Here is a 20,940-nt window from a genome sequence, read left to right as displayed (position 1 = left end):
AAATTTATTGTGTTCATTTACTTGAGTCATATTTTCCTGATTCTTCATGATTCCCATAGCCTTTATGTAAGTGGCCAAGCATTTGAAGATGTATTTACCACCTCCAGAATTTATGAGCTCCCTTTGGTAAGAAAAGCCCTTCAATTGTAAGTGGGATCATACTGGAACTTGATATAACCCTTGGTCTGCTGGTTCAGTGTACATAATTTGAGAGGCATATGGTGGATCCAGGTCCAGGGGGCATGGTTACTTGTCTCATGTCATTGGGGTCCATAACGTTGATAACTGTGTGGCCCTTGGTGAGCACTGCAGCATATTTAGTAGATACTATAAGGACAGTTTGATTCTTCAGTGATAATTCCAGGTCCGGTACCTAGGGATTAGGGCAGGCATTGGTAGAGGCTATATCAAGTGATATGGACATGTTTATCTGTGGGGACTAGCTGCTGGTGCCTATGTAATGGCAGGGGCTGGTTGGAAACACACATGTAGTATTGGGGGACAGGGAAAGCAGCAAGATCCAGGGCCAATTGCAGGGCCAGATACAGGGGCTAGTATTGTCAGCATGCACTACCATAGTTTCTGGTTTTCATTATGTCAGTGAAGGCCAATGTCAAGAGTCATATTGGGGGCTGGAAGGTTTACAGCTGGAAGGACTAGCAGTGAGTTCAGTGGTATAGGCCGGTGATAGGAGATAGGGTTGAATCTGGGCTCACACACAGCTAAAGGGACCCTGGCTTTTAGCATATACTCCTATGATTGCAGTCCTTCAATGGGCATGTACATATCAGTGGAAGCCTATGATGGGTCAGGCCAGGAGCATGTAGGTACAGAGATAGGAGGACTAACAGCAGGTGGGCCCCGTAGTGCAGGCTGATGACAGAAGACAGGACTAGATGCAGGCCTATAAGTAGCTATTGGGGCCCTGGCTATCAGTTTGCAGTCTTATGGCTACATGGTATCTCTATGGGTATTCACATAGCGGTAAAAGCTGTCAATAGGAGTTAGACTAGAGATGTGCAGGTTGGCATCTGTGGTGGAGTTCCAGGTACGTCCAATGACACAGGCCTGTGACAGGATATAGCGCCAAATTCAGGCCCATAAGCAGCTTGAAAGCCTTGGCTATTGATGCACTCATGTGGCTATAAGTTCTTGCTATGGGTGGGCACACAGCAATGGAAGCTGGTTGACAGGTGTCAGGTAAGCAGTATGCAAGCACACAGGACATGGGGCTACCCCCAAATGCGAGTGTGGTGGTAGTGGGGTCAGCTCTCTGGTTCTGGGCTGGTGTATTACAGTCACACAGCTGCAGATGCCTGAGTTGGCTGGTGTTGTGGGTTCTGGGCTCTGGTGGGGTTGAAATTAGAGAGCAAAAAAGGTCTCAGGTAGCCAGCATTAGCAAACATGAATAACTGTGTAGCAAAACTCAGTAAAATTTGCAGGGCTCTGTGGTAGCTATATTAGCCATTGGTTTCTTCATTGGTGAAATCTGCTAGGGTCATCCACAGAGTAGGTCATTAGGTTGCTCCCACTCTGTAGCTGATATTGGTAGCCTCTGATTTTGTTTCTTGTTCCTAACTGTCTTTAACAAGCTTTGCCAGTGTCTGGGTAGAGTGAAACAAAAGTAGGTCCTTCATATATTGCCTCAAAAAGCTGAGGAGCTGCTAACTTATTTGTCTCTCTATCTTCCAGTGAGAAGAACACTTTCTAGCTGCAAATTACACTCATGACACTGAGCACTCCTGGGAATGGGGTGATACAGGCAAAATGAAGCTGTGCTTCCTACCTTTTTGTGTGTTTTTTCTCAGGTCTGTTTTAAACTGTGTTGAAGTTCCTTAAGTAGACTCCAGAACTTTCCTAGAGCTGTTTTTGTTCATAGATAGCTATCTAATAGTTGATCTTTATTGGAAGGCAGAGATTGCGATCTCCACCTATTCTATCATCTTGATGATATCACTCCTTTATCAAGATACATTTTTTATTTCTTGCTGATTTCTTCTTTGAGTCTTTGCTCAGCAAAATATTTTATCAACAGACATGAAACTTTAGTTATATCTAGTATAGTTATGAAATCGACAAATTACTATGTTTAATTTATATATCATGAGCAATTAGAGAAGTGAATATAGCACCACACATGGTCATGTCAAGTCTTCTTCCAAGCCAGACACTTTCAATTCCTATCAACATCATGAAGCTGTTGTCTCTTTCTTCTTAAGTATTTTTTCAAGGAACTTGAGCAAGGAATGAAATATATCACTTTGTTAGCAAATTTGGGGGAAGTAAGTTGAAGTCTTTTGAAAATAATATGTGTCTTCAACTCAGAAACAGATGCCTTATTTTGTTGATTCTAATAGGGGTCTCTTTATTGTGAGGACAGTCTCCTTCCATGGTTCATTGAAGGAAATTGGAGGTAAACCTGCCAACTTTGTTTCTGGCTCCAGAAACTTGTTTCTCTCTACTCATCAAAGCAGTTTTTCAGGCAAGTGATCTCCCACATTAAATTGTGAACTCCTTTCTGAGCAAAGCACATGTTGATTAATCTTATGCATTTCCTTCCACAAGCCTAACATAGTATCTGACATAAAATAGTTGCTCCATAAATAATACTTAAGAAAAAATCAAAGCCATCTAAGCTTCATGTTACCCCTCAGGGCTCTGTGGTCCTTAGGAGAAAATGACTATTGATAGGTTAATCAGGTAAAATGGTATGCAAACTAGCTTATGTGTTACCTCTCTTGAATAAAAGGCAGCTTAATCTACTTACAGTATACAGATTTCCAGAAAGGCTCTTTCCAAGCGAATATAATTGTGGAGATATAATACTGACAGAGGACAGTAAATGTAGTAAATTTTCTGTAAAGGCAGAATTCACTTACTTTAGATGCATGGACATTTCTGCTAATAGGCTACCTTGAAACCATAGCTTACTCATCAGAAGAACCTGTAGAGCTTTAAAAATACAGCATGATCTATAAATAATTTAAAACTTAGATTCATTTCTCAGTAACTATATTATACATTAACATGTAGTATGTACCAAATGATAGAGATATACTTAAATTTGCCAGTTTTGTGGGTTAGTGATTGCTGAAGTTAGTTCTGTGACTTCAGTGTGAAGATCATTCTGTGTACTATACAACAAACTTCCATAGATCCTAACAGTGTTTATTGCTGTTCCAAACAGGTGGGGTGAAAAATGTATATCTGTAAAAGGCATAAGTACAGAGTTTGCTAGTGTGTCTGAGGTAGTCAATCACATTGGTGTCACTCTCAGTAAAAACTAGCAGTGAACCAGACATCCTTCAGGCATTGGTCTAGCACATTTTCCAGAAGCTGCTAATGATGAAACGACACCTTGCACCTGATAAAGACCCTGATGGAAGCAAATGAGGCAAACTGATATAACTCCTGCAGTTTTCAGAGTCTTAAGTAAATGAATCAATTTTGCATATTACTCATAATCAGTGAAGAGGCTACATTATACTGAAGTGAAAAAGTGAACCACCACGATCTCCTCTTACAGAACAATGAAAACCTGCATGACACATGTAAAAGAGTGTCAAAAGTTAACATCGTTTTTGCCATCTTTTTAATATGGGGTTTTGGTCTATTTTATTTGTGTGTGTGTATAGTGAAAGGAAATCTTAGATATGCTGATGGAGTGAGGTTTTTCTCCACTGTTAAAAGGGTATTTCCTTCACCTTTTCAGAAGGATGAGTCTCTGTTTGACTTATGTAACAAGTTTGGAGAGCCCTAATAAACATCTAACATGGTATCAGATTGGGCATAGTATTTAAAACATTGACCTATCTTGAGACCAGTAGCCACTCAGATTCCCAGTAGACACCCTGGAAATCTTCCTTCTTGTGGGTGATCAGGGCTTCATGTTTTGTACCACTTCTTTCTTGAAGACTTGAGGAAATCAAAAGCACACCCTGGCTGCTATTCCCCCCATTGACAGTCTAGAAATTATTATAAAACTGAACATGTGTAGTACACTTATCATGATTAATTTTTTTATTTTAAAAAGACTGGGAGAAAATAAAACTAAAAGAAAATACTGAACATGTGTCTGTGGTGGAAGGAATGAGTACTGAGCACTCATAAGATTGTAAAAATAATTGTGGTAGATCCTTTATAAATCAGTTTGGCTATATATTCATATATAACATAGTTACTAAGTAATTGATTTTGGGAAGTTTGTAAGTATTTCTAAATCACATATCTATATCTATATCTATCTATATCTATATCTATATCTATATCATCTATATCTATATCTATCTATATCTATATCATCTATATCTATATCTATATAGGCCTCGGGTAAAATCCTTCTTATTATATTAAGTGTGGCTTGGGCCTAACCATCTGTGTGTTTAAAATACTCAACACAATGCTGATTTGAAATCAAAGTGGAAAACAACTCAGAAACAGTAATTTCTGCTTGCCCTTATTTTTTTCTATTTGCCCTTATTCTTTTCTCCAATCTGGGCTTACAATACTGAACTATACTATCCTCTGAGACTACCATCCAAGACTATACACCTTGAAACTGAGTATTGAAAGTTGCCAGAGACTAAGTCATGTCTCCCTCCAACAGTTCTCTGAAGATCTTTACAACACCATTCTGGTGATATTTATTTAATCATACATCATAGTTTTGTAGCTGCACATTGTAATTTTATGATTACATGTGTTTACACTTAATAGACAATTAGATATAATCAACCTTAATACATAAACACAGGATGACAAAAAGTGAGTTGTTGGAAACCACGGATCTACATGTAAAATGAAGTGGATTAAATGCTTTTCTGATCCTGCTATTCTGATCATTTCTGTCTGGTAGTTTTCATGAAATGGGACTAGCAAGATACCTTGCATCAGGATAGAGACAGCTTTGGAAAAGTATTCTAACTGGAGGATGGAAATGAAAAATCAAAACAAATCAATATAAACCTTTCTTGGTTAAATTTTCCAGAATCACATTATTGAATTAATACTGAAATTAATTTTAAAATTTTGTTTTTATTTAAATACTTGGGGTATTAACAAATAAGAGTATCACTGCATGTGATACAGCATTTTAGAAACAAGCAAAAGTATACACTCCTTCATGTTCTCTGCCCATTCATTCATTTACTCATTCATGCATTCATCACATGTATATTGAGTATCATCTATGTACTGGGGCACAAGTTAAACATTGATCCATGTTCTTATTTTTCAGTCAGCACCCTTGGCCCTGGTCCCCAGTGCTACTTTTATATTCCATCACAGTGTGTAATGCACACCTTCCCCATCAAAATGTCCATTTGTTGTCTTAGTCAGGGCTGGATTGTCATCTAGGTCATAATGACTTATCAAAGTTGTAAAAGAAAAAGGAAAGAAAGAAATGGAAGGAAAGAAAGAAAAGAAAGTGAAAGAAGGAAGAAAAGGAAGGAAGGAAGGAAGGAAGGAAGGAAGGAAGGAAGGAAAGGAAGGAAGGAGAAAGAAAAGGAAATCCATGCTGAAATATTAAGGACCTAAAGGATAATTTTAGTACTGGTTCTGTTAGGCACTGATAGGTACTGATAGTGCTCCTGTCTGGATCTCATCAACATGTTTGAAGTGCTACCTCTACTTAGGCCTAAAGCTGCAAGCTAAGGCTGTGCCTCTTTTCCACCAGAGAAACATCCCCCTAATACCCATGCCCATCATTCCCATTGGACTTTGTGTTCCTTGAGAAAATAAATAGTATCTGAGTAATACCAAGTGCATAGCAAAAGAACTTTTGTGGGGCACGATTTTTAGTGTATGCCTGCTAACTTTCTGAATAAATAGGAGTTAATAATAAGCAGGGGCATCCCTGCCCATATTTCCTCTCTGTAATAACCAAAAGTGAAGAATTTTTCATGTATTATTCATATATTTATAAAATCTTTAAATATATATAGTTCATACTATATTTTGATTGCCAAGTAATTATCATCATTATTCTCAAGGTACTTGATTTAAATATTTGTTAATTCTTCTATTGGAAAATAATACTGGATATCTTACAGTAATCAGATACTTAAGCCTCAAGGAAATCTGCTATTTAAAAAAATTTTGTGGTGAAATATTTTCTAAAATAGAGTTATAGATTTGTAGAATCTTGTTGGATGGGACCTTAGATGTCATCTGGTCCAATCTTCTAGGTTTCACTGAGTATAGAAATCTACACTCTTATTTCCTTGGAAATATGCATTTAGTATTCTGAAATATTTCCACAGCAAAAGAGTTCTATATTATATAAAGCAATCTGTTCTCTTCTGTCCACTGACCTCCTTACATTGAACTGGAACTTACCTTCTTTTAACTTCTCATTGTCCCTAATTCTACACCAGGAGCTACACAAAGTTTATATCTTCTTCCACATAATAGCGGTTCAGATAGGTATTGACCATCCTTGCCTAACTTCCATCTCCATTTATATGTTTGCCTTTGCCACCTAGACATTGTCAGGTTTTCAGATATTTTTTATAAGTCATAGTTTTAGAATTACTTAGCCCAGTCCTTTGGACTTTCTTTTGATTTTCAACATCCCTTTGAAAGTGTGGGGCCCATATCTAAATACCTTATTCTAGATTGGCTTGACCAGGTAATAGAACAGAAAGACTACTAACCTCCCCCCCCCCCAAATGGGGAAGATGCTTTTCTTCTCAAGTGCAGAATTATTCTTTATTAAATTATATCGTTTGTTCTATAATTCCAGTATTTTGAGATGTCTTCAAATCATGGTTCTGTCATACTAATTATTTGTTTCTACTTTGACTAATTTGTAAATGTGGTCAATTAATGAACTTTTTGGGACTACTTTAAGTTATTCACAGAGTGGAAAAGATCTATGACAGAAACTTGTTTGCCCACATTGTGACTACTTTATTCTTTGGGGTGCATTCTCTGGCAGTGGTCATCCAACTTCATAAGTATCTACTTACCTGAATCCAGTCAGCATCATTCTGTGTGGTTCCCAGAGTTATCACATCCATTTTTGAAATCTACATGAACTCTAGTTATAGCATTCAGCAAATCTGCCAACTAGTAATACTATGGAAGAAAGAAATGGAAATGAATTTCCAAAGAACCCATATTTGCTGCTTTCATAAATACCTAAAAGTCATCTTCTTAATAACTCATTCTTCAATTTTGCTAAAAATCAACATTTATCTCTCTGGATTTTTGTTCTGGAATCCAACACTTTTGAATTTTTAAAATGAAGCCATTTACCTGTATCTAGTCTTCACACCTAATACCTTTCTCATTGCTGGTCATTTTTCAAAGACTAATATGAGTAGTTTAGCAATTGTAAATATATATTCTTTTGTTCTTCACAATTGAATTATTAATCAGATTCTTATTTACATCAACCTAGTGCTATTCTCTTGCAGTCTCCAGATCTTACCTAGGGTTGAGTGCCCTCCCCAAAATACTTTTTGAACACTTCCAATGTGTGAATATTCATATGGAATTCATGTCTGAGTTCTGCCTCTTTAAAATTGCCCTGCACTTTCAGAATTTTCAATCTTCTTCACACCATAAACCAACAATTTCTCTATCTTTCTAATCCTTATGTATCCTTTTTACTGTACCTTTTATCAGAGATGCAGGAAACATATAACCGTTTTTTTCAGTGCCCTCTTAATTACCAGCAGCACTTCCCCTTCCTTCCCTTCATCCTACTAGTATCCCAGGGCTCTCATACTGACTTCTGAACTCTGAGGACCTTCTTATGGTGTTCCATTAGGCCTAGACAGGGTTTCGTATTTTGGACATTCTCTTAGGCTAATTCTTTCCCAGCATCGAATAGTCCCCTTGGGTTCTGCTGTCTGCCATCTGACAGGTTGATTAGTTTTTACAACTAAGTTACCTAAATAGGATGTCACCCATCTCAGGTAACAGAATGTCTTAGACTTCATGAAATGTTCATGACTCTAAAGACTGTTAAACGTTGCTTTGGACGGTATTAATTGTAGGTATCAAATCATACTGGGGCAGGAGAAGTGGGTGAAGGGATATTTTAGAACAAATAAGTCTTCCAGTGGTGTTCCCTAGAATGGAACACTGTTTATAGATACTCACTTACTCTGCCATGAAACTTTGCAGGCATCAATGAGTTTGAGGCATTTTCCACTGACTTAACACCATGCTTGTGACAAATTGGAAGATGGAGACAATATGACAGGAAATGTTTCTGACTCAACAGATTGAATTTCAAACACCAGTCTCCTCTGAGCTCTTAACTGCAGGCTATGGTCTGTTTCCTGGGTTACAGTATTGGCTGTAATGTTCTAATCTTGGCTCTTTCTTCTCCAGAGGTAGTTGAATAGTTTTGTGTCACCTTCTCATGCCTCAGTTAGACATAAAGGCTGAGAAAATACTATTCTCAGTCCTGATGGGGTGAGGAAGAGTTAATTAGAACAGAATGACTTTTTCTTTTCCCTGTTATAGCTTAAATGTGTCTGCATTTCTGTTTCCTGTATCACCTTTTCTCATTTCTGAACTTTTAGGGAGAGGAAAAACAGGTGACAGCTGCTTCCTTTATGATAAGTTGCATGGCCGAGTTAGCAGCAATTCTGAGAAATCAGGATTTTGGTATCTATGGCTTAGAATTGACAATATCTCATTTAGTCAAATCAATTCCCACTTGGTGATTATTAAGGAAAATCTTGAATAAAAATACAACCATATGGTCCAAAACATTATATTTTCTGCATGCAAAGTGCATCACACACACACACACACACACACACACATGCACACACACTCACACTTACATAGACATATTCTACAGGTGTACACATAAGACACTTTCTAAATTTCTCCATTTTGTCAACTTTACCATCATAGAGTCTGAAATTGGAGTCAGATGGAGGGGAAAACCTGCATAGTTGACTTGATATAACTCTGGAATTTCTGTGGCCTTCTCATTTTGCTTCCTTTCTGTATACCAGCATAGCTCCATTGAAATCTCTGATATACTTTGAAAATGCATAGGATCATTTAACATGTACTAGAGACTCTGAATTTAGAGAGTTTAGTCATTGGGAGCACTGGGGAATTGATAGAATACAGGTAGATAAAAGTATTTGCAATAGATTTGTTGTATTCAGAGCCTCATACCAGGAGATTCAAAGAGGATGGTGTTTAACAATAGAAATAACTCTATTTAAATTGAGTTTCCTCACCTTTCCTGAATGAATGTCTGAGTTTCTATTTTGTCTATAAATTATAGAATTATTATGAATATTAGAAAAGATATATGGGAAAGAGTCTCTTGTAACTTTGGCCACAAAATAACTATTAAATTAAAATTATTTTTTAGGAAGTAAGGGAGAATGTGGTGGAGGAAGAATCAATCAATATTCATTGAAATTCTATATGATCACTTGGAAATAAGAGCCAATGTGACATGGATTATGTAAATTTTGGAATCCTTATCCATTCTCTATACTAGACTATAAGCTCACCCCTGGCATTCAATTAATAGAAGGAGTAAATATATTTAAAATGGTTCCCTGCTGACTACATAAGCTTGAAGGGCACCATAATATTTCTGTTGCAAATTTAAAGTTTTCAGTATCAGTCATTATGAAAAGGATTCTGCCCATATCCTGTTCTGGACAAGTTTGGTGCCTTGATTATTATGACTATATGATTCAACCGAGTTTTTTTCTAAACTCAAAATCCTTAAATTTTGCCCTCTCTAACTAAAGTTTCCATAGTGGTTTTGTCTAGTTTTGTGTTTTACTTCATTTAATTTTCAACGGCAATCTTTTTACCTTTTTACCACAATATCTACATTCCTGAGGTAATTTATCATATTTATCTTTATTTAACCAGATTTTATCTTCAGGTCATTTTTTCAAGAAAACCTCAGAGTTGCTTTGCTATAGTGTCTGTTTTTGCTTGTTTAAGACATTCTGTAGCCTTTAACTACAGAGCAACATGGTGACATATCATATACTCACCTTTTATTTTACACAGAACTTGGTAGATAATAGTTTACAATCTTCTAAGATTGAATGTTGTGGAGAATTCTGGTATCAACCAAATCTTCCCTCTTATACATACTCTGTTCAATGGCTAAATGCATGAATGTTCTTTTATTAATATTGAAAGTCAATGACTCAACCAAATTATGTGTTTATTCGAGTCTCCTATGTCAATTTCTCTATCAGCTTTTTGTGGATCATGATGTGCCAATGTCTTCTGCAGAGTTAGTTCTTTTTTTTCCAGAGAAGTTTTCTTATAAAGATGTGTATGTATATATATATTCCCTGATGAGACTGTCTTTGCCTAATATACATACATATACACACACTCATAATCTTATCTCTATTTGCTTTATTATTTATCTTTTTTCCTGGATATGCTGCAATTATCTCAAGTACATCCTTTTTTCAGTAATTAGATTTAGATTTTAAACCATATCTAGTCTGTTTCATGAATATTAATGTTTATTAGTTCTATAATGGTATTGTTTTGATCCCATTGCTTTGTTCTCTTCTCAATCTCACTTGTCATGTCAATGTGGTATTTTATTTTCTTGTCTCTGGGACCTTATTTTACTGAAATCATGTTCTTAGTAAATTCTTCCATTCTACTTTTGAAGCACTCACGGGGAATTTTCTTCCTTTTTGGAGGATATGTATTTTTTTCACAATGGATTATTAAATCCTCTTTCCATTTCTTAAGTTAGGTTCTCTAGAAGCAACCCTTGAGATGGAGGATTCCAGGGTGAGTAATTTATTAAATAAAATGTACTGCCAAGGGAAATCCCAAGAGAAGCAAGGGGATAGAAGGAGGGAAACCATGCAAAGATGTGTTTTAGGCAAAGCTCTATATAGAATAGATTTAGCCTGGTTATGCAGGGAGATCCTAGAATGTATGTTACAGCTCAGAGTTCCTCAAACCAAATTAAGGAAAAGAGCTTTCATATTCTTTTCACCCATCAGCCATTGGTTAAACCCCAAATTGTTTGGTATAGAGGGAAGAAGAGCAATACATTTTTTGGTGCTTCCATTTCTTTTTCTTTTAAGATTTAATTTATTTAATTTAGAGAGAGAATGCGAGAGCATGTGATTGGGGTGGGGAGCAGAGGAGGAGGGAAAAGGAGGAGGAAAGAATCTCAAGCAAACTCCACACTGAGTATGGAGCCTGAAGTGAGGCTATATCTCACAACCCTGAGATCATGACCTGAGCTGAAACCAAGAGTCGGACAATTAACCAACTGAGACACCCAGACACCCCTCTTCCATTTCTGGTGGACTGTAGGCAAAGTGGATTCTACTAACCCAAGGGCAGACCTCTGAAAAAGAGCCATAGATGCTGATTGTTAGAACCAAATTCACGTCAAAACAAAGAACACAAACAAACTTGTAAGAAAGAATTTAAAGGCATCTAGGAGGAGCACCAGCACTATCTGCTACATTTGCCCTATTATTTTCATCCATTATTTTTAATAGGTTTCATATTGTTGCCAAGTAGTTCTTTTTCATATCACCTATTGGTCATGCTTACCATATATAAGCTATGTCCAGATCTTTTATTTATTCTTATATAGGGTAGACTAAATTTCTTTTATTTCCTTCCTATTGTTTTTGAAATCTGTCATTAATTCCCAAGTATATTTTGAGAAATGGAGTATAGAAAATTGGAGTAGGTAGAAGGGGAAAAGCTCTACTGATCATGGCCATAACTGTGTAGATGGTATGCATTCCATTGTTTCTGAAAAGATTGTATAATAAGACCTATATCTGGATTCAGCCTACCAATTTGGGGGAATATATTATATTCCTCCATCAGGGTCTGTTTGAATTCTTTGGATCAATCCTACAATTTGTCATGAAACCCTGAAAATGTCAGGGTTTTCTTGCCTGTGCTGCATCTTGATGGTGGTAGGTAAGGACTTCTACTTTTGAAGATTCTACCTTGACTTTCTTCTTGGATTTGTTAATCTACTTTTTTCCAGATTTGGGGCTTTTTCATGAAAATACTCTGCATGTTATTCATATACTGCCTTTCTTCAGAATGGAATTTATATAAGCTCCACAGAACCAACCATAATGCTTTGTTTCTTTCTTTGGCCACTAGTTTTCAAAGTTTAAAACATATGGTTTTATTATTTTATCTGGATGCTGCTGTGGAATTTTTTCTCATTTATTTGTTTATTTAGAAGAAAGATTATGTGATCTAGTTTTTCTCTGCCATGACAACTGTAATATTTGCTGTCTTCTCAATCAGAAGTTTCCCTGGTAGTTTTGGTAAAGTAGAACATAAGCCCTCTTATTAAACCTCCTTGACAAAGTTGTATGTTTACATCTTTACCTGGATCTTACAGATACTAAAAATCATGTAATAGTGTTCTTTGCATTGATCAACTTTTTAAGCTTGCCTAAATTGCCTAAATACTTAGGGTCATAAAAATCTAATTTGGATAATAAATAGTTTCTTAAAGAGTTTAGTCTTTAACCAGAACAAATAATTTTCAAACAACTCTTAACCAAAATTAGACATCATTTTAGTCATAGATTTTCAGTCTTTTTTATACCAAGAATGCAAAGGAGAACAGTAATCAGCCCTCCTTGTGAACATTTCATGTGGCTAAATCAGAATATCAGCCAAAGCTCTGCTTTGGTTCAAATATAATTGAAATTGAAGTATGTTGTTTACATGATGTCAACTTTCATCTCTCTTGATAATGTACAGGATGCTGAATATGCTATGTGGATTGTTTATGTAATGACAGAGAGGATGAGGATCTACAAGAAGACCAATTAAAAATTTCCAATATGGAAAAGGGGAACAGCCTACATAAACATCTTTGAACATTTGTTCTTTGAATAGGATGTAAAATTCTCCATCGCTCACTCCTACAATGCTAAGTAGGCACCATATGATCAGTAAAGTTTTCCAAGATTATATGTCCTGGTTGGTGACTGGCTTCACTATGATACTCCTCTGAAGTCACAGCTACTCTAAGAGGAAGCCTCATAACTATAACAATTTGGAAGGTCTCCTTTTGGATTGTTGTTAAAATAACTCAGCTAACTAAAGTTTGAAGCTGCTTGAGATCTTGAAAAGGGAAGGGAAACATTAGGTTTTACCCAGGTTAATTGTTGTGATACAATTTTGTAATTAAATTCTCTTGTTCCTATTTATTTCTACTGAGGCTGCTTCAATTTTAAGGGCAGGGACAATAAAACTCTGGGCTGAGATAAACTGGATCACCAAAAAGGGAAACCGGATGAAGAAGCACTAAGGATTTTTACTGGAATATGTTTTTCAGGCAAAATAATTATTTTTTGTTTTGTTTTATTTAAATTCAATGAGTTGATATATAATACATCATGAGTTTCAGATGTAGTGTTCAATAATTCATCAGTTGTGTATAACACCCAGTGCTTATCACATCACATGAGCTCCTTAATGCCCTCACCCAGTTATTCCATCCCCCTACCCAGCTCCCCCTCCAGCAACCTTCAGTTTGTTTCTTACAGTTAAGAGTGTCTCGTGGTTTTTCCCTCCTCTCATGATTTCTCATTCGATTTTTCCTCCCTGTCCCTATGATTGTGCTTTTCTTATATTCCGCATGAGTGATACTATCTGATAATTGTTTTTGTCTACTTGACTTATTTTGCTCAAACTATTTAAAAAAATACTTTATGGGATATGACTTTCTCATTCAGGGCAGAATTTGTTTAGATAATTAGTAGCTAAATACTTTTGGGATATGTGTTGGTAGCTTGTTTCTAGTGGACAGATGTGAATGGTTCCTTTCTGTCAGCTTGCCCATTCTCAAAACTAGATCTGTCATCCTATTGTTGAGGTCATAGAGCCACCCAGTCATCAGATGCTGTCTGTCTATCTGCTTTGACAGGGAAGGAAATGGAAGGTGTTAGTAGAGGTTATTTAGGGTCACTCAGTGAATGTATTGAAAATAAACCACAAGAAGTGATTTGGCAGATTTGAATTTAGAAGATGATAAGGCCAAGTAGAAAAACAGTAAAATTTGGTTATCAAGTGCCTTTTTATAAAAAGGATTGAACTGGGCAGCCTGGGTGGCTCAGCGGTTTAGTGCCACCTTCAGCCCAGGTTGTAATCCTGGAGACCTGGGATTGAGTCCCACATCTGGCTCCCTCCATGGAGCCTGCTTCTCCCTCTGCCTGTGTCTCTGCCTCTCTCTTTCGTGCTCTGTGTCTCTCATGAATAGATAAATAAAATCTTTTTTTAAAAAAGGATTGAACTGTATCATTTCCTCTGTGTATTCAAGAATGTATATTTTTCCTGCCTTTCCTATTAATTATAATGTAAAATATAAAGTGATCAGATGATCAAATTGGCATTTATAGTTTTCCAAACTATTTTGCTATACTGTAACTATCAACACAAATGTATATATGTGTGTGTGTGTGTGTTTTATAAGTCATATGAAATTGCCTTTGTTGTAGGTTAAAAATAGTTAAATATTGACATTTCATATGGTTTAATCTAATATAGTGCAGATGATTAAAATGTTCTCAGTTTTGGATATAATTCATGAATCACCTGAAAACTTAATTTTAGTGACTTTTTGATCTAAGGCAAAAATTTTAATTGCATGTACTCTCTATATATACATATATATGTATATGTACGATATATGTACCATATATATATGTCAAGTATACATGGGGGAGTCCTTAACTAATGAATGACATGGTTACCAGTATTAATTAGCTTTCATAGAAAAATATATAACATTGGCTTAAATGGAGAAAAACTTTTTTTCATCTTGCTAGAGATATATGAAAAAAAGTAAGAAAGTGATGGTTCTTAGTCGGACAAAAGAGTTTGTTGACATATTGAATAATAAAGCATCAAATTCCATGATAGCGCTATGGTGTGAATAATTCTCCCTATGCTCTTAGTTCTTATATGGAACTAATAATTTTCACTCCTGAAATTGTTTCAGCCAGGGCTTCAATAAGTACAAAACAATGTTCATCGAGAGAGAGAGAGAGAAAAATTGTTGAGTGATAAAAGGACAGCTTAGTTTTGCTCTCCTGAGTTTGCTAACCACCACTGATTCTCTCCTCTTTCATATAACAGTACTTTAAATTTCCTTTAGGAACTGCCCTGTCCCTAGCCCTCACATGTTCTCAGCCAAGTGATTTACATGAGATTGATTCTACATCCAGCTTCAAGTGGGCCTAAGTTTGGCCTAAGCTGATCAGTGTATGGCATTTATCTTTTTATAAATGGGTCATGGGGAGGTACAGGACGTAATTCAGTCCAATCATAACTAATCTCAAAAGTTTTGCTGAGAATGCTGGGATGAAGACTTTTTGTTTTCTACTGGATTTAGTACTCTGAGAATGCATGGTTTTGGATTACTATGGCATTGTTGACACCATGATGAGAGATATCCTGAGGACAAGATTGAAGGCAGAAAAGGCAAGAGAGACTTACATGACTACAGAGCTGGAATTCTGATAATATTTTGGATTTCTGGATCAAATTCTGTCTAAAGTCGGTCATAGTTTTTTTTTTCTCCAAGCTAATCAATCTCCTATGTTGTCAAGACACTTTTATTCAGGTTTATTTCTCACCAGAAATCAAAACCATCCTAACCAATATAGGTGATTAATTAGAGGTTTGAGGAAATGCATCAGAAATGTGATTCTCAATAGAAATGTTATTTAAGAGAAAGGCAAGGAACTGTTCAAACATGTCTATGATATAACTATTAGAGGAAACACCAAAGTATCTTCTTGAACAGATCTTCATCATGACTAAAATTTGGATAATTAAAATATATGTTTCATTAAGCACTTTTTCCTGAGTATAAAAGTACCCATAGGAAAAAAATACTCCTAGGAAAAAAAAAATAAAATTGGTAAGTTCAAAGCAGAAAACATCAGTCACCTATAACTCTACCACCCAGAGGAAAACATCATCATTGTTTTAGCATATTTGATTCAATTTTGATTTCTATGCATTTTTATGTTGTACAAATCACACTGTATATACAATTTTTGTCCTGATTTTTCTCATTCAGCACCAATTAAGTGTTTTCCATGTCATTAACAAGTATTCATGATGAACAAGTTTTCCTTCCCAAGGAAATTACACTTTATTTGGAGATGTGATACAAATACACATGGAATAATGAATAGTGTAGTAAATTTTGTAATACAATCAATTTGAGAATATGACTGTTCTAAATACTAATAATTATGTGACTGTTTTATTTAAATTATCAATTTAAAATTGAGTTTTAGAAAATCAGGAAATTTGTCATGGTAAAGGTGGACTTTATAGGGAAATAGGAGTGTGGCTTGGGAACAGGGAAAGGATGAGATAGTGTAGACCAAGCGAATTACATTTAACATATATTATGATCCAGTTGGGACATGATCTATGTAGAAGGAACAAAGACTATGATAAAGATTTAGTAAGAGTAAAAAATAAGAGTATATATATATAATTTTTTTTTATTTTGAAGGACCTTATAAATCACTCAAAAGTTTTCAATTTCTGTAGACAAATGAGGTGCATATAAACATCTGGCTAAGTCTAAGACTTACTAGTTTCAGGGGCAAAAAGAGGTCTTTGTTGCTTTATGTGACATACTTTAACTAAGAATTGTGGAGAAAGGAGAGAAATGACATGAATAGGCCTCTTCTAAGAGGACACAATGGAAACTAAGATGTTGCTTTTGTTAGAGTATTTTAAATCAAGCACTGTAGCTGAATTATGCACTTCCTTAAAGTTATATTGTATTCCTATATGCTTACATTATTTATTTTTCTCACCATAGACATCATTGTCATTGTTATTTTTATTTTTTAAAAGAAGAAACTAAGGCTCAGAGAAAATGCTGAGACAATAAAGCAGCTCAAACTAGCTTAATCTAGCTTAATATAACTATGGCTTTGAATATGAATATAATTTGAGTCAAATTATTGACCCTTGCAACAAAATAATAATGATGTAGTTGGGATTCCAACACAAGGCTTTTCCCAATCAGTCCTGTGTTTCTTTCTACCAATTTTTATTGCATTGCTAGTGTTAATACTAGGTCTCTGGGTCTTTAACTGTAGTAGCAAAAGCACTAGTCTTTCCATATCATTACTTCCCTGTTTGTGAATTCTGAATATTCATTTATAATTTGGGCAGTGGTTATATAATTCAAACATTTATTTTGAGAAAATATATATGATAGTACAATTGAAACTTTGTATTGTCCTATAAGTTTTTGGCTATCTGGGATAATTTCTTTACACCAGAACGATAATTAGGCTTAGTATATAATTCTTAGTTCACAATATTTCCCCTCAAAATTCTGTTGATATTGCTTCATTTGTTGCCTTTTGGAACACAGTGTGTGTCTGAGATGTTTGAAGCTAACTTTAAATTTTGTAGCTTTATAGGTAACCTGTTTGTTTTTCTCCATCGATACTTGTAGGAATTTTTCTTCATCCTCCTAATATAAATTTGCTTTGGTCAGCATATGTCTAAGTGCAGATCTCTTTTCATTGTCTTTAAAAAAAAACAGAGATTTTTTAATCATGTCTTGGTTATTGCTTCTGGTATCTCTCTCAGTAACCTCTATAATTCTTGGGTTGCATTTCTTTGTTCTCTATGTCTATCATTTTTCTCTTGTCTTGTGTTTGTGCTTACCTATATCATTTTACTTCTGGGGATCAAGTGTTTTCTAGGAGTTTATGTCTCTGAATATAGACAGAAAAATAGTAATGGTGTGAGAATGAAGACAAAAAGCACTTTGGTTGCTTTTAAAAGATATATGTATATGCTAGGTGGTTAGCCCTTGCTTTACTGAATCATGGGACAGGCTGTGAGGGAAGGATATAGTGGGTTTTGCTCTTTAATTTCAAGTAAGATATCTGTTTCTAGTGAGATATGACAGATGGGCTAGTATTTACATTTTCTGTACTGTACAAGAATTCCAGATGACTATATGAACTGATATTCCTCATGATCCTTGGTTCAGATTTGCAAATTCCAGTTAGTTCTCAGTTAATATTACAAAATATGAGTTTATTTTAGTAGCCATATTAATTTTCATAGCTTTATAAACGATTATTGCCCTGTTGTTATGGAATCATAAAGTGTCTGAAGTTTTACTTTGCAACGGTTTAAAAGATAAATTATATAATGTATGTTTACAAATTTGAGATATCTGCAAGTTTCTGGGCATGTACCTTGGGAATGTCAAGGCTCTCTCTATATGATTATTTGATTTTATGTATTTTACAGATTATATGCAATAATATTTAATATTTATTGAATGCTTGGTCATACTATCCATTTGACAAGTATTTTACATGTAACATATAATTTAATCCTCATTAAAATTTATGCAGAAAGAGTACCACAAGATTATTGCAAAGATCTATCCTCTGAAATACATGGTAAGTCATGATGGTGAAATTTGAGTGGCTCCATATGTTCCTTATTTGCAGAAGTAGGCAGATACAGATTTGTTTATTATAAGCCTAACTCAAGCCTGTTGCCCTCTGTTGCTTTTTAGAAATAAAGTTAGAATAATTGGGAAAGAATTGAAATGTGATAGTTTTAGATTATGAAGTCATTTTTTCCAGGCATTGTCCACTGTACAATACCATCAAGGCTCCTCTCTGTCAGTCAAGGCTGCAAGAGTGGTTGGATTACTTATGAGTACAGGTGTTCTCAAGTATTTTAATGTCTGTCAAACTGCTTCAAGCTTTCTCCTTTTTTTAATTTCTTTTTTTCCCCATTTTTTCACCTTACCAGATCATTCAGAATGCTTGATCTAGCCATAACCAAAGGGCTGAATTCTTGGCTAGAACTTCCCTCACTAGAATATAGGGCTAGAGAAAAGTTCACTTTAGGTCAGTGAGTGACATCTTTTTGGCCTGATTCTATGATACTTTCTACATTTTCCAGTTTATGGCCTGTGATTTTTCTAAACCTGACAGTTATTTTCCTGTATTAAAACCTCTAGTAGATACTTACTGCCTAAATGTCTAAGTTTTTACAAATGATAGTATACAAAATTCTTCACAATCTGATCTTTGCCTATCTTTCTATCTACATCTCTTGCCTATGATTCTAAAATATGCTCTCTAGAGGGGCACATAATGGGAAACACTTGAGCTTCCCCATAGTAATCACTCAATATATGAATTAATTAAAGAGTAAAGATATTGGGCTATGGCATCAGGTATGGAGAATGCTGGGCTCCAGGCACTGCCTGGTATCTCATTTGGGTACCACAGTAGGATGTCCAAAGCATCTTGAATGTTGACAGGGCACTAGCAATATGAATGTAAGGAACCTTTGGAGAAACTTTGCCTGTTATGCAGCTCTGCATTGCTAATAACATTTCTCTCATACCTGTGAAGTATGTCCCTGGGAAGGGGACTGACTAGAACATATTGGTTTCGAATATCTATTATTTGAATCATGCCACATCAGTGAATGAATGGACATTTGGCTAATCTATGCATACCTTCCTTTGCATATCCCAACCTGAAACATTACAGTGTCCTGCTAAGGCCTTAGACAATAGGATTTGTGTATCTGCAAAGTCAGAATCAAAGACTAATCCATACCTGGTTATTCTGAGTGAAATAAAACAAAGTAATTTATTTTCATTATAGATTGGACATGCTGAGGAGAGGAACTGATTCATTACTGAAATCTACTGTGCTCCATTATGCTCGCTGAGGCAAGGGTCAGTCTGATACTTCACTATGGAAAAGGTAAGGGAAGGAGGATCATCCCCAGGAATGTGACATTGGTTGGGATAGTTTGCATTGTATTTTTTTGGGGGGGCTGAAAGTGTACTTCAACTAAGTGGTTTCTGTCAAAGCCTTCTGTAGTGATAAATGTGTGGGATGATGAATGAGGAAACTGCATGAAAGCCAAACAGATGTGGAAAGGTAGTCTAGAATATAGAAACCAAGATTTAGGTACATGTTTGATATTCCTTATAAATGGATCCCTATGGGCTAACATATATTCTAGTAGGATAAATAGACTGTTGTCCTCTGCTGCTCTTATTGCTCTTAAACATTTGGGGAGATATTTTAGCAGAGCTAATGCAAGAGTAGTTATCATTTTTTCCAGGTGGTCATCTTTGTTAAGCTTTCTTGGCTGTCAAGGTTTTCATTTTTTTTCTTTTTTAAATTGGTCCACTCAGCTCTTATGAACTCATATTGCACTACAACTTTAAACATTTTGTTCTTTTGCCTTGTCATTGTCCTTAATGTTGAGTGCACACGTGTCTGTTATGGCATGTGCATGACGTGCACATATATGTATATCTTTGCTCTTCACTTAAAGTGCAAGCTTCTAACATGCAGAATATTGGGTTATTTTCCTTTCCTTTGCATTCCCCCTGTGGTTTTGGGTCTCTGTAGTGCAGAGCTTGCTATAACTCCCTTTTACCACCAGACTGTGTTGGAAAAGCTAATGCAGAAAAGCCATTCTTGAAATTATATCACAGAGACAGATTGAATTAAGAGAGTGATAATAAGCCCTGAGTTTTAACTCTGGGTATGCCATATTCTGCCAAAATGACCCGAAGTAAGTCTGTTTCTATTTCTATATCTCAGGTTCCTAATAAGAAAATGAGAGGATCAAACAGCATGATCTCTAAGGCCCCTTCTACTTCAGTGTTCTGGAATCTATCATGATTATTCTTTGTTACAAGATATATGGAATTGAGCTAGGAAAGAAATCTGCTATAAGTAAGGTTCTTACCCTTGAATAGCTTAGTCCAGGTACCACTTACTGAGAACCTACTATATACAAAATGTGATTTTGCTCACCTTATCTAATCCTCAAAACAACTATATGAGGCTGACACTATTTTCTCCATTTTAGAGAATAGGTAATTTTCCCACTGTTATATGGCTAGAA

The 20,940-nt window shown here is 35.6% G+C and overlaps 1 pseudogene; it reads right to left on the bottom strand.

The window, feature by feature from the left end:
* The window catches only part of LOC121482662, a 36,190-nt pseudogene extending 29,171 nt beyond the window's left edge, over positions 1 to 7,019 (bottom strand).
* Between the last annotated feature and the right edge of the window lie 13,921 nt (positions 7,020 to 20,940).

Source organism: Vulpes lagopus, chromosome X (genome assembly GCF_018345385.1).
Source record: "Vulpes lagopus strain Blue_001 chromosome X, ASM1834538v1, whole genome shotgun sequence".
NCBI lineage: Eukaryota > Metazoa > Chordata > Mammalia > Carnivora > Canidae > Vulpes > Vulpes lagopus.
Note: the sequence above shows the minus strand (reverse complement) of the source record. Positions and strands in the feature narration are given on the sequence as shown.